The 14,626-nt window shown below is 40.9% G+C and overlaps 1 protein-coding gene and 1 pseudogene across 2 annotated transcripts in view; both read left to right on the top strand.

Annotated features, from left to right (window-relative positions):
- The window catches only part of SNTG1 (syntrophin gamma 1), a 468,529-nt gene that overhangs the window by 133,612 nt on the left and 320,291 nt on the right, over positions 1-14,626 (top strand). The gene's annotated exons all lie outside the window — the stretch shown is intronic.
- On the top strand, positions 1,813-7,884 carry LOC117034158 (tigger transposable element-derived protein 1-like; annotated as a pseudogene).

The following is a 14,626-nucleotide window of genomic DNA, read 5'->3' as shown; positions in this document are numbered from 1 at the left end:
GGCCTGCGGGGTCTCTGCTCCCGCTCCCCACATAAGAACGCAGGACATGGTGAGGCCAAAAAGGAACACCCATAGGTAGGTAGGGGAGTCATACCACTATACTCTTGCTGGCGGCTGGGTGGGAGACACAGGAAACAGGAGCCACACAATTCTCAACCCTCACTGTGCTGCTTGCAGACTCAGCCACCATCTTCTTGCTATCCCCCATTTTCTGCTAGCATAGCCACGACAGTTATATTAGTGCCCAATGGCTCACTGGTTACAGCTGATGGCCAATTAGCCACAGCTGATGGCCATTTGATCACAGTCGACGGCCATTTACTACCTGAGCCAGCACCTTTCTATGTGAGGCTGAGAGCCTGGAAACTGCTTTTTGGGCCTCTGTTCCCACAGTACCTCTAATATGTGAATGTTGTTATGCTTGATGTTGTCCCTGTTGTCCCTTAAACTATCCTAATTTTTAAAATCATTTTGTTTTATGTTGTTCCAATTATTTTTTTTCCACTATCTTGTCTTTTGATATGATTTTCTGCTTCATCTAATGTGCTGTTGATTCCTTCTAATGTATTCTTCCTTTCAGTTATTGTAGTCATCATTTATGACTGGTTCTTTTTTATTGCTTCTTTCTCTTTGTGTAAATTCTCACTGAGTTCATCTGTTCTTCTCCTAAGTTCATTGAGCATCGTATAACCAGTGTTTTGAACCCAGTACCTGGTAGATGTCTTCCCTCCATTTCATTTAGTTCTTTTCCTGAAGTTTTATCCTGTTTTTACTTGGATCATGTTTTTTTTATCGCTTCATTTTTGCCTTCTTTGGTTTATTTCTACATATTAGCTAGATGTGCTACATCTCCCAGTCTTGGCAGCATGGCTTTTTCGAGTAGGTGTCCCATGAGGCTCAGTGTTACACTCTTCCTGGTCACCTGAGCCAGGTGCTCCAGGGGGCTTTGTGTGAATTATTTTTGCCCTTCTATTATACCCTGTTTCCCTGAAAATAACACCTAACTGGACAATCAGCTCTAATGTGTCTTGTGGAGCAAAAATTAATACAAGACTTTGTATTATATTATATTAAAGACCCAGTCTTATATTATAGTAAAATAAGACTGGGTCTTATATTAAATTTTACTCCAAAAGACGCATTAGATCTGGTGGTCCAGCTAGGTCTTATTTTCGGGGAAACACTGCAGTTGAGCCTTGATTGCTTTTGACATCTCAGTTGGTGGAATTCACCCTCCGGCTGCCTGGTCATGAGGACTGGCTGTGACTATAGCAGATGAACTGTTGTGTGGGGGCAGACACCATGGATTGGGATTCTCTGTAGTGGGGCTCTGATACCTTCTGAGTCTACCCTATGAGTGTGTCATTTGTGGAGCTAATTGGGTGGTACTCTTCTTGGTTTGAAGCTGCTCATCGGGTGTGTTTGTTCACAGGCCTCTTGTGATGGCCTATGGTGAAATTTCAGGACTGCCACTGCCTGTGCCAAGCCCAATATCACCAAATAGAAGCTGCAAAGTGATCTGTGCCTGATAGCTGACTGTACTAGGCTTGGAGCCACCAAAGAGAGGATGTGTTGTGAAATGATATTGGCTTCCACTCATGCCAGGATAGGGCCTATTAGCATGTAGCACAAGGCACACTGAGGCCAGTTGCTGCTTGTTGGAAGTTTGTGCTCCTTTCAGAGCTTGTAAGGAAGTCAGCCTCATGGGTCAAACCTAACTACTTGTGAGGAAAAATTCAGACCTGTGCGTGAGTTGTTGGAGAGGGTTCTCAGGGAATCACCATAGTGGAGTTAGCATTATTAGCCAGTTTGATGGAGTCTCAGATTTGGTGCTCTCTAGTCCCTGCTGGCTATGTGGTAGGGAAGCTAAACAAAGGAAAAAAGGCAGCTGCCAGCATTTCCATCCCAGCCAAATCTGCCCCTCTTATCCCTTTCCCTGAAGCCAGACAACTCAGTTCTTCCCTGTATATTCCTGGAGCTTTTCAAGTTGCTGCCCCTGGAGCTCATAGTGAGTCATTTGGTCAGTAAGTAAGTCCATGCTTGAGTCTTTTAAGAAGAGCACCTGGAATGCCAGCAACTCTTCATCTCCTGGACAGAATCCCTGCTGATTTTCACATTCAGATGTTGTGTGGACTCTTCTTTCTGACACTAGTGGTCTGAGCTGGGGAGCCCAGTTTAGGGCTAGGACCCCCCACTTTTCGTGGGGAAACCATTGCAGCTGAGGTATCCCTTCTTTCTCTTAACTGATACACATGGGTGTGGGACCAACTGGTTTGACTTCTCCACCCCTCCTAATAGTCTCAATGTGGCTTCTTCTTTATAGCCTTTGTTATGGGAGTTTTTCAGCTAGTGTTTAGGTGGTTCTCAAAGATGGTTGTTCTATAATTTAGTTGTAAATTACAACTGATGTGGTCATGGGAGGAGGCGAGTATAGCATTTATCTACTCCACCATCTTGACCTCTATCTCAATTTTTAATTTTGATAAAGTCTGATTTACCATTCTGTTATTGTAATTTTTGTTATATATACTTATTCCTTTCTGTATCTTCTGTGAAAAATAATGGCTTACCCCAAAGTAACGAAGATATTTTCCTAAATTTTTCTTAGAAGGTTTAGAGCATTGGCTTTTATATTTAAGTTTATAATCCATCTCATATTATTTACTTTTTTGTGTTTGAGGTATGAATGAAGAATCAAGGAATCATTTTCTTATTTCCATGAATTTATGTGTCTACTTTTTCAGCAAAACCACACTGATAATTATTATATCATTACAGGCATACTCATTATTGTTTGAGCCTCAGAGATACTGTATTTTTTTACAAATTGACAGTTTGTGGCCACCCTGCATCAAATAAATTTATTAGTGTAATTTTTCCAACAACATTGCTCACTTCTTGTCTCTTTGTCAAATTTTGGTTATTCTCACAATATTTCAAACCTTTTTATTATTATTATATTTCTTATGGTGATCTGTGATTGGTAATCTTTGATGTTACTGTAACTGTTCTGGAGCTCCATGTACCATGCCCATATAACATGGTGAACTTAACTGATAAATGTCATGTGTGTTCTTACTGCTCTACCTGACTGGCTGTTCCCTCATTTCTCTTCCTTTTCTCAGGCCTCCCTATTCTCTGAGACACAAAATATTAAAATTAGGCCAATTAATAACCCCACAATAGCCTCAAAGAGTTAAGTGAAAAGAACAGTCACATATCTCTCACTTTAAGTAAAAATCTAGAAATGACTAAGCTTAGTGAGGGAAGCCTGTTGAAAGTCAAGAAAGGATGAAAGGTAGGCCTCCTGCACCAAGCAGTTAACCAAATTACCAAGGAAAAGTTCTTGAAGGAAATTCAAAGTGCTACTCCAGTGATCACATAAATGACAACAAAGTTGTCGTGCGGGGCGGCCTGCGGGGTCTCAGCTCCCGCTCCCCACATAAGAATGCAGGATGTGGCTAGGCCAAAAAGGAACACCCATGGAGCCATAGGTAGGAGAGTCATACCACTATAGTCTCACTGGTGGCACTATAGTCCCACTGGAGGCTGGAGTCACATGACCTGCAACTTGTTGCCTGCTTTTCTGCCTGCCAACCAACCAACTCCCCTCCCAGCACAGCTGCGGCAGTTATATCAGTGGCCAATTGGCTAAATGGCTACAGCTGATGGCCAACTACCCACAGCCCACAGCCGACGGCCATCTATACCCGAGCCAGCACCTCCCCCACGTGAGGCCGAGACCCTGGAAACTGCTCTCTGGGGCTCTGTCTCCACTCTCCACCCCTCCAGGGTCTCACCTCACAATCTACGTGACAAGCATCTTCCGCAAGGGTCCCTGTGCGAGGACCCTGGAGGTATATGCAATATCCTGGACACAGCCAGGCTCTCTGGACACAGCCAGGGTTTTTCAGGGCACCACAAGTCCTTCTGGGCACAGCCAGACTACCTGGGCTTCTTAGGGTACCACCAGTCTCCTCCTGGCAGGTGGTACTGTGGCACTGTAACCACGCACCAGGGCTGTGGAAACACTTGAGGCAGGTGGCGAACATGCTCGTGTGTCACCGCTTTCACCACCCGGATCCGGAGACGGAACTCTCCTACCCTAGAATATACTCTGGAACGGGGGAGACATAAAGCTTGTGGGTACGAGGGGGAAGCCTTCTTATACCCAGTGGGAAGGAAACAGCTTTTACAGTCACAGTCTTTCCCCCGTAGCAATCAATGCAGATTGCTGGTGGGGGAACAGTTCTGGATTCCCATAAACAAGACTGCAGTCTGTGCCAGTGTCAACTAGGGCTAAATCCCTCTGCACATCAGAAGGGGACCAATGTACGGACAGGTCCACGTGGGGCCTCCGGTCCCTGCTCGTCCCCTCTGACCGGGTACCTTGGCCCGACCCCTAATCAAGCTGAAGGGAATCGGCCTCAGGCAGCTGCATGAAGTCCTGGAGGGCCACAGGTCACGCTTTCCCAGACTTCTCCTTTAGGCTTCTCCGGAATTGCTGTTCTGGACGCAACTATTGCCAAAGTTCCAAAAAGAGTGCATTGGGTTGTTGGTCTATTTTTTTCCTGATCAACCCCTGCTGCCACGAGATCACACCACATCTGTATGTGTGTTACTCTCTGAGGCCCCCGACCTTGCCCCTTTACTTTTGATTTGGGCTTCCAGGTCTCAACTGTTCAGACCTCCTGTCTTAACTTCCTTCGCTTCCGGCTTCCAACATCCCCTAGAGTGGCCATGGCAATTGTAACTTCATGGATCTGCCGCCCCACATAGGACGTAAGAATGGTGACCAAGGATCCAAAAGCACTCGCAGGGGCAGTATACAAAACCAGATCTCTCATGCTGGCTGTAAAAAGCTCGTCATCCGGCCCTTGCATATTAGGGTTGAAAATAGCATGTCTCATACCCATTTCACGGATGATTTGAGTAAGTTCCGTATATGACTGCCATTAACTCACAGTGTTTGGCAGCTCACCAGCCTGTCCCCATACTGTGTGTACCGCAGCAGTGAGCCACTCCATTAGAGAACGGTTGCCCTGGTTTTGGGCCAACCTATGGCAATTCTGTAACCTTTGTCGCAGGGACTGATGCACTGTCACAAAGGCTAGCTTTTTCATCTCATCTGGGGAGCAGATAATGCTCCCTTATCTTATAAACGTAATAGCCAAGCCGATACTCGCCTTCCAGGTCGCTGTCGATACCGCCTCCCCAGCTCCTGCAACTCAGTGGGAGTGTAAGGGGTGTAGGTTGTGAACTTAGTCTCAGCTGGGTTGCCTGCAGCAATGCCCCTGGGGGCCCAAAGGTTGCTCACGTTTTACCCTTTGCTTCAAGATTGGCTGGGCTTGGGGTTGGGAGCTACATTGTCTTCACTGGCTTCCTCCACCTCTGCCTCAGAGTCTCCACTATGGGGCCCCTCTTCTAACAGGCGGACCAGGGCTTCCAGAGCCTCCAACCAGGACACCTGGTCTGGCATCTGGGCTATTTCATTAGGTGCATTTTCCATGTTGAGACTCAAAGCCGTGAGGAACATCCAGCCCACACGCCTGGCTGTAGCCTTCGCCTCTTCCAGCAACCGCTCAGCCAGAGCCTGCAGGGCCCTGTCAACCCTGACCGGAGAGCCATCCATGTCCTCCCACCCCTACTTGGGGCTTCAACTCCTGAGAACAGTGGCCACCGGACACCACAAACTGTGTGGGGGCCACACATCCTCCTGCCCAGAGTCAGACTCCATTCCTACCTGGTTGGAATCCTGCTTTCTGTGCCAGGTGTCTGAGTAGGTGGAGGCCTCCGTGTAAGCTGTCCACAACTCTAGGAGCCCATGGCAGCAGCAGGCCACCAAAAGGAAGACGACAGTTGCTCTGGCCAACAGGGCGGCGTGCCATCCGGAGGTGTGAGTCTCCCAGGCAGACCACGCCTCCCGTTCCCGGTGTCGCTCCTCACGGGCCTCCCGCAGCTGAGCTTTCACATGCACAAACTGCTCCACCATCCTTCGGTAGGACTTGGCCAGCACCACACCCTGATCGCTGCGCCATTTGTCATGTGGGAGATCCTGCTCTCTGCGCCATGTTTCGTGCGGGGCGGCCTGCGGTGTCTCAGCTCCCGTTCCACACATAAGAATGCAGGATATGGCTAGACCAAAAACAAATACCCACGGAGCCATAAGTAGGGGAGTCATACCACACTATAGTCTCACTGGTGGCACTGTAGTCCCACTGGAGGCTGGAGTCACATGACCTGCAACCTGCTGTCCGCTTTTCTGCCTGCCAACCAACCGACTCCCCTCCCCAGCGCAGCAACGGCAGTTATATCAGTGGCCAATTGGCTAACCGGCTACAGCTGATGGCCAACTAGCCACAGCTGATGGCCATTTTACATGGAGAATATTCTGGAAATAAGTCAAGCCAGTCACAACATTCACTTAAACCAAAGCCTAATCCAGAGGAAAACCTTAGTTCTTCTCAATTGTATGACTGAGAGAGGTGAGAAATCTTCAGGAAAAAAAGTTGAAGCTAGCAGAGGTTGATTCATGAGATTTAAGGAAGAAGATAGCTCCAAAACATAAAGGTACAAGGTGAAGCAACACATGGTGATGTAGAAGCTGCTGCAAGTTATAAGGAGACTTTAAGATAATTAATGAAGGTGGCTACACTAAACAACAGTTTGTCAATGTAAATGAAATAGACTTATATTGGAAGTAGATGCCATTAAAACTTTCATAAGTAGAGAAGAGAAGTCAATATCTGGCTTCAGATCTTCAAAGGACAGGATGAATATCTTGTTAAGGGCTAATGCAGCTGGTGAGTTTATATTGAAGCTTATACTTATTGCCATTCTGAAAAAATCCTATAAATCTTAAAAATTATTCTAAATATACTCTTCCTGTGCTCTATATAAATGGAACAACAAAACCCAGATGACAGCACATCTGTTTTTATTTACTGAATATTTTAAGTCAACTGTTGAGATGCACTGCTCAGAAAAAAAAAAGAAAAAAAAAAGATTCCTTTCAAAATATTACTGCATATTGGCAATGCACCCAGTCACCCAAGAGCTCTGATGGAGATATACAACAAAATTAATGTTTTCATGTGTGGTAACACAACTTCCATTCTGCAGCCCACGTTTCAAGGAGGAAATTTGAGTTTAAAGTCTTACTATTTAAGAAATACATTTCATAAGGCTATAGCTGTCATGGATTGTGATTCCTCTGATGGAGCTAGAGAAAGTAAACTGAAAACTTTCGGAAGAAGACTTGCCCGTCTAGATGCCATTGAAAAGCATTTAGGAGACATAGGAAGAGGTTGAACTATGAACATTGACAGGAATTTGGAAGAAGATGCCAACCCTTGTAGATGACTTTGAGGGGTTCAACACTTCAGTGGAAGAAGTAACTGCAGATGTGTTAGAAATAGAAAGAGAACTAGAATTAGAGGTGGAGCCTGAACATGTGACTGAATTGCTGCATTCTCATGATAAAACTTTTATCATTGAGGACATGCTTCTTATGAATGAGCAAAGGAAGTGTTATCTTGAAATCAACCTACAATTGGTGAAGATGCTGTGAATAATGTTGAAATGACAACAATGGATTTAGAATATTATATAAATGTAGTCTGGAAAGCAGCAGTGGAATTTGAGAAGATTGACTTCAATTTTGAAGTAGGATTTACTGTGGGTAAAATACTACTATCAAACATTTCATGCCATGGACAAATAATTCATGAAAGGCAGAGTCAATTAATGTCAGAGTCAACTTCATCTTATTTTAAGAAATTGCCACAGAAACCCCAATCTTTAGCATCCACCACCCTGATCATTCAGCAGCTAACAATATTGAGACAAGATCCTCCACTAATGAAAAAGATTACAACCTGCTAAAGGCTCAGATGATGGTTAGCATTTTTTAGCAATATTGTTTATTAAGGTGTGTACATTTTTTAGGCATAATGTTAATGCAAACTTAATAGACTACAGTAGTATAAACATAACATTATATGTACTCACTTTATTGCAGTGGTTTAGAACTGAACCCACAATATCTCTGAGGTATGCCTATAATGTCTTTAAAACATCCCCTAGGATAGGTTCTTCAACCTTGCAAAATTTGAAGATCAGTTGGTTATTCTAAATCCTTTACATTACTACATACATTTTAGAAACAGCTTGTCAATTTCTATTGAAATAAACCTATTATGATTGTAAATGAGACTAAATTGAATTTATAGACAATTTTGAAGGATTAAGTCCCTTAACAACTTTAAATCTTTTAATCCATGAACATTATATGCCTTTCCATTTATTTATATTTTAATTTTTCTCAGCAATATTTTAGTGTTTCAGTGGGGAAGTCTTGCATATCTGTCAGTAAATTTATTTTTAAGCAGTTTGTTTTTCTATTTTATTGTAAATGGCATTTATATACTTTAATTTCTAATTCTGTTGCTAACATATAGAAATACAATTTTACATATTGTATATTCTGCAACATATCTTAATTTTCTTATTAATTTTAATAGAACATTTTGTACATTCTTTAAAATTTTCTACATATAATATTATGTCATCTGCAAGTAATGAGTTTGCCTTATTCATTTCCAAAGTATATGCTAATCCCTTTTTCTTTCCTATTGCAATGGCTAGGACCTCCAGTTAAATGTTGAATAAAATATTGAAAGCTGACATCCTTCTTTTGCTCAGGACGTCAGAGGGGAAATTTTCAGTCTCTTACTGTTAAGTATGATCTTAGCTATAGGTGTTCACAGATGCCCTTTATTAGATTGAGGAAGTGCCCTTCTATTCCTTGGTCACTGAGGATTTTTCTTTTGTTTTCTGTCTTTCTTTTTTTTTAAATATAAGTTGATGTTGAATTGTCTCAATTTTAAAAAATCTATCGAGATATATTTTTTTATTTTTTTATTCTGTCGATATGGTGACTTTTTTTTTAAATTAATTTATTTATTTTTAAATTTATTGGGGTGACAGTTGTTAGTAAAATTACATAGATTTCAGGTGTGCAATTCTGTATCACATCATCTATAAATTACATTATATGTTCACCATCCAGAGTCAGTTCTCCTTCCACCACCACATATTTGATACCCCTTACACTCATCTCCCACCCCCCAACCCCCTTACCCTCTGGTAACCATTAAATTACGTTCCCCAGATCAATTTTCAAACCCCGTGGCCATCTTGTGGTTACTGATTGTTTTCTAATCCCCTCACCTTCCCCTTTACCCACAACCCCCCCGCCCATCTAAAAACCCTCAGTTTTTCCTCTTTGTCTCCAACACTGTTTCTGATTAGTTCATTCACTTATTCTTTTCTTTAGATTCCGCATATAAGTGAGATCATATGGTACTTATCTTTCTCTGTCTGACTTATTTCACTTAACATAATGTTCTCTAGGTCCATCCATGTTGTTGCAAATGGTAAGATTTCTTTCTTCTTTATGGCTGCGTAATACTCCATCGTATAAATGTACCACAGTTTCTTAACCCAGTCATCTACCGATGGGCATTTCGGTTGTTTCCATGCCTTAGTTATTGTGTATAGTGCTGCAATAAACATAGGAGTGCATAAAGATATTTGAATTGGAGTTTTGGATTTCTCCCGATAGATACCTAGGAGTGGAATTACTGGATCATAGGGTAGTTCCATTTTCAGATTTTTGAGATACCTCCATACTGTTTTCCATAGTGGCTGCACCAATCTGCAATTCCACCAACAGTGCACAAGCGTTCCCTTTTCTCCACATCCGCGCCAGCACTTGTTGTTTGTTGATTTATTGATGATAGCCATTTTGACTGGAGTGAAGTCGTATCTCATTGTGGTTTTTATTTGCATTTCTCTAATGGTTAGTGAGGTTGAGCATTTCTTCATATGTCTGTTTGCCATCTGTATGTCCTTTTTAGAAAAATGTCTCTTCAAGTCCTCTGCCCATTTTTTAATTGGGTCGTTTGTTTTTTTGGAGTTGAGTTGAGTGAGTTTTTCATAGATTTGTGATATCAATCCCTTATCAGATATATCATTGTCAAATATCTTTTCCCATTCAGTAGGATCCCTTTTTGTTTTATTGATGGTTTCCTTTGCTGTGAAAAAACTTTTTAGTTTGATATAATCCCACATGTTTATTTTTTCTCTTATTTCTCTCGCGCGAGGGGATATATCAGTAAATATCTTACTCCGGGTAATGTCTGTGAAGTTTTTTCCTATATTTTCTTCCAGGTATTTTATGGTTTCAGATCTTACATTTAAGTCTTTAAGCCATTTTGAATTTATTTTTGTATATGGTGTAAGGAGGTGGTCCAGCTTCATTTTTTTGCATGTGTCTGTCCAGGTTTCCCAGCACCATTTATTGAATAGACTCTCTTTACTCCATCGTACATTCTTGCTTCCATTGTCTAGGATTAAGTGGCCATATAGGCATGGATTTATTTCTGGACTCTCTATTCTGTTCCATTGATCTATGTCTGTTTTTATGCCAGTAACATGCTGTTTTGATTACTGTAGACTTGTAGTATAATTTGAAGTCAGGTATTGTTATACCTCCCACTTTGTTCTTATTTCTCAAGATTGCTGAGGCTATTCGGGGTCTTTTATGGTCCCATATAAATTTTAGGATTATATGTTCTATTCCTGTGAAAAACGTCGTTGGTAGTTTGATAGGAATTGCGTTGAATATGTATATTCCCTTAGGCAGTATGGACATTTTAACTATATTAATTCTTCCTATCCATGAACATGATATGTGTTTCCATCTATTTATATCTTCTTTCATTTCTTTCTTCAGTGTCTTATAATTTTCTGAGTACAGATCTTTTACTTCTTTGGTTAAATTTATTCCCAGGTAAAAATATAGTCTTTAGAGCAATTGTAAATGGGATTTTTTTTAAATTTCTCCTTCTGATGTTTTATTATTGGTATATACAAATGCAACTGATTTCTGAATATTAATTTTGTATCCTGCTACTTTACTAAATTCATCTATCAGCTCTAATAGCTTCTTGGTGGAGTCTTTAGGGTTCTCTATATATAGTATCATATCATCTGCATACAATGATAATTTTACTTCCTCCTTACCAATTTGGATGCCTTTTATTTCTTTTTCTTGTCTGATTGCTGTGGCTAGAACTTCCAGCACTATGTTGAATAGAAGCGGAGATAGTGGGCAACCTTGCCTTGTTCCTGATCTTAGGGGGAATGGTTTTAGCTTTTCCCCATTGAGTATGATGTTAGCTGTGGGTTTGTCATATATGGCCTTTATTATGTTGAGATATGATCCCTCTATTCCCACTTTCTTAAGGGTTTTTATCATAAATGGCTGTTGAATTTTATCAAATGCTTTTTCTGCATCTATTGATATGATCATGTGATTTTTATTTTTCATTTTGTTAATGTGGTGTATCACAGTAATTGATTTGCGGATGTTGAACCACCCTTGCATACCAGGGATGAATCCCACTTGATCATGGTGTATGATCTTTTTAATGTATTGCTGAATTCTGTTCGCTAATATTTTGATGAGGATTTTTGCATCTATGTTCAGTAGAGATATCGGCCTGTAGTTTTCTTTTTTTTGTGGTGTCTTTGTCTGATTTTGGGATCAGGGTGATAGTGGCTTCGTAAAAAGTGTTTGGGAGTCTTCCCTCCTTCTGGATTTTTTGGAAGAGCTTGAGGAGAATAGGTGATAATTCTTTTTTGAACGTTTTGTAAAATTCACCTGTAAAGCCATCTGGTCCAAGGCTTTTGTTTGTTGGGAGATTGTTGATTACTGATTCAATTTCCCTGGTGATAATCAGTGTATTCAGGTTTTCTGTTTCTTCTTGAGTTAGGCTTGGAAGGTTGTATGCCTCTAGAAAATTGTCCATTTCTTCCAGATTGTCAAATTTGTTGGCATATAGTTGCTCATAGTAACTTTTTAAAACTTTTTGTATTTCTGTGGTGTCCGCTGTCACTTCTCCTCTTTCATTTCTGATTTTATTAATTTGGGTCCTCTCTCTCTCTTTTTTAATGAGTCTGGCTAAAGGTTTATCAATTTTGTTTATCTTCTCTAAGAACCAACTCTTGGATTCATTGATCTTTTGTATTGTTTTTCTGGTTTCTATTTCATTTATTTCTGCTCTGATCTTTATTATCTTCTTCCTTGTGCTCCCTTTGGGATTATTTTGCTGTTCTTTTTCCAGATCCCTTAAGTGTGAAGATAAACTGTTGATTAGTGATGTTTTTTGTTTCTTTAGATAGGCCTGCAAAGCTATGAATTTCCCTCTTAGGACTGCTTTCGCGGCATCCCATAGATTTTGGGTCGTCGTGTTTTCATTTTCGTTTGTCTCGAGATATCTTTTGATTTCTTCCTTGATCTCCTGCTTGACCCATTCATTATTTAGTAATAAGTTATTCAGCCTCCATGAATTGGTGTGTCTTCCAGTTTTTTTCCTGTAGTTCATTTCTAATTTCATAGCATTGTGATCAGAGAAGACAATTGGTATGAGTCCAATTTTCTTAAATTTATCAAGACTTGTTTTGTGGCCTAACATATGGTCTATCTTGGAAAATGTTCCATGTGCGCTTGAGAAAAACGTGTATTTTGCAGCATTGGGGTGAAATGTTCTGAAAATATCGATTAAATCCAAGTGGTCCAATGTATCATTTAAGGCTGTTGTTTCCATATTGATTTTCTGTCTGGAAGACCTGTCCCTTGTTGTCAGAGGTGTGTTGAAGTCCCCTACTATGATAGTGTTACTGTTGATCTCTGTCTTTATGTCAGTCAGTACCTGTTTTATATATTTAGGTGCTCCTATGTTGGGTGCATACATGTTTACTAGGGTTATGTCCTCTTGTCGGATCGATCCCTTTATTATTATATAGTGCCCATCTTTATCTTTTAATATATTCTTCATTTTAAAGTCTATTTTGTCAGATATAAGTATTGCAACTCCAGTTTTTTTTTCTCATTGCCATTTGCATGAAATATCTTACTCTAACCCTTCACTTTCAGCCTGTGTGTGTCTTTTTTCTGAGGTGAGTCTCTTGTATACAGCATATACAAGGGTCTTGCTTTCTTATCCAGTCAGCCACCCTATGTCTCTTGATTGGAGCATTTAATCCGTTTACATTTAAAGTGATTATTGATAGGTACATAGTTATTGCCGTTTTTAAATTTGTAGTTAGGATGTTTTGGTCTTTCTTCTATTTACAGAAGTCCTTTTAGTATTTCTTGCAATGTTGGCTTGGTGGTAATAAATTCCTTTAGCTTATTTTTTTTTTGGAAAGCTCTTTATCTCTCCATCAAATTTAAATGATAGCCTTGCTGGATAAAGCAATCTAGGTTGTATGTCTTTGTTTTCCATCACTTTGAGTATCTCCTGCCACTCCCTCCTGTCCTTCAATGTTTCTGTAGAAAAGTCATTTGATAGTCTTATGGGAGTTCCCTTGTATGTAACCCTCTGTCTGTCTCTTGCTGCTTTTAGTATTCTCTCTTTGTCTTTAAGCTTTGCCATTTTAAGTATAATGTGTCTTGGTGTGGACCTGTTTAGGTTTATCCTGGTTGGAACTCTCTGCACTTCCTTGGCTTGTATGTTGGTTTCCTTCATCAGGTTGGGGAAGTTTTTGGACATTATTACTTCAAATATGTTCTCAATCCCTTGCTTCCTCTATTCACCTTCTGGTATTCCTGTGATGCGCATGTTGTTGCTCTTGATGTTATCCCAGAGGTCTCTTAAGCCATCCTCATTGTTTTTTACTCTTTTTTCTTTCTGTTGTTCCGTTTGTCTGATCTCTGCTACCTTGTCTTCTAAGTCGCTGATTCGATCCTCTGCTTCATCTAACCTGCTGGTAATTCCTTCAAGTGAGGTCTTAATTTCGGTAATTGTGTTCTTTAGTTCTAACGGGTTGTTCGTTATGATTTCTACATCCTTCTTTATATCTTCTCTAAGCTCCTTAAACATTCTTATCACCAGTGTTCTGAACTCTGTCTCTGAAAGATTGGTTACCTCTGCTTCATTTGGTTCCAGTTGTAGAGGTTTCTTCTGTTCTTTTATTTGGGACCTGTATCTTTGTTTCCCCATTCTGACTGACTCTCTGTGTTTGCTTTGATGTATTAGGTAGATCCCCTAGAGTTCTTAGTTCTTGCTAGGTTATCTTATGTAGTATGTGTCCTTTATATTTGACTTGCACTACTTTGTTCTTCCCCTCTGCATGTGCTCCAAAGGTGACTCTTGTGTTGTGTATATTGTCCTGTTCAAGAAGATCTTTAATTGCTTTTTGCTTGTGAGTAGGTGGGGTTAACTCCTGGGCTGACTCCTTGTGAGACTTGGCTCTGCCCCCCGCAGGGCGTTCTGCTGCGTGAGGGTTGACCACTTAAATGTGGTTTGGCCTCTATGGGCTCTAGTGCCTTCAGAGAATTCCCTCTGGGTGTGTGACTTGTATGTGAAACCCAGTAGCACTCTGGTTTGGTCTGGAGTTGGCCTCTGGATATGTTGAATCTTGTGCCTCTTAAGCTGGGCCCTGGTAGGGCAGTTTCAGAACAAAGCAAATCACCAAGCACAACAACAACAACAGCAACAAAGAAAAAATCAAATACATTCACATGTAAAAACACCCGATAACCCCCACTCGACAC

This window comes from Rhinolophus ferrumequinum, chromosome 14, assembly GCF_004115265.2.
Source record: "Rhinolophus ferrumequinum isolate MPI-CBG mRhiFer1 chromosome 14, mRhiFer1_v1.p, whole genome shotgun sequence".
Classification (NCBI taxonomy): Eukaryota; Metazoa; Chordata; class Mammalia; order Chiroptera; family Rhinolophidae; genus Rhinolophus; species Rhinolophus ferrumequinum.
This window is presented reverse-complemented; position numbering and strand designations above follow the sequence as displayed.